This window comes from Cucurbita maxima, unplaced genomic scaffold (genome assembly GCF_002738345.1).
Source record: "Cucurbita maxima cultivar Rimu unplaced genomic scaffold, Cmax_1.0 Cma_Scf04950, whole genome shotgun sequence".
Taxonomy (NCBI): domain Eukaryota; kingdom Viridiplantae; phylum Streptophyta; class Magnoliopsida; order Cucurbitales; family Cucurbitaceae; genus Cucurbita; species Cucurbita maxima.
In genome coordinates, this window is record NW_019276966.1 from 1 (window position 1) to 368 (window position 368).

General features: G+C 51.1%; 1 non-coding gene across 1 annotated transcript; it reads right to left on the minus strand.

The window, feature by feature from the left end:
* Positions 1 to 78: 78 nt before the first annotated feature.
* On the minus strand, positions 79 to 197 carry LOC111476061. The gene has a single exon (XR_002716875.1). It is a non-coding gene; the product is annotated as a 5S ribosomal RNA (ribosomal RNA).
* Between the last annotated feature and the right edge of the window lie 171 nt (positions 198 to 368).

The following is a 368-nucleotide window of genomic DNA, read 5'->3' on the forward strand; positions in this document are numbered from 1 at the left end:
CGCGATGGGCGTGAGCGGGGGAGGTTCTCATTTGTAGAGAAAGGAAGAAAAGAACTGGGAGAAATTGAAAGAAAAAAAGGGGTGCAACACGAGGACTTCCCAAGTGGTCACCCAACTCAGTACTACTCTCGCCCAAGCACGCTTAACTGCGGAGTTCTGATGGGATTCGGTGCATTAGTGCTGGTATGATCGCACCCGACATGCCATGCGCACAAAATCGGATTTAACGCATGCGGGGCGGCATGATCGAAACGCGATGGGCGTGAGCGGGGGAGGTTCTCATTTGTAGAGAAAGGAAGAAAAGAACTCGGAGAAATTGAAAGAAAAAAAGGGGTGCAACACGAGGACTTCCCAAGTGGTCACCCAAC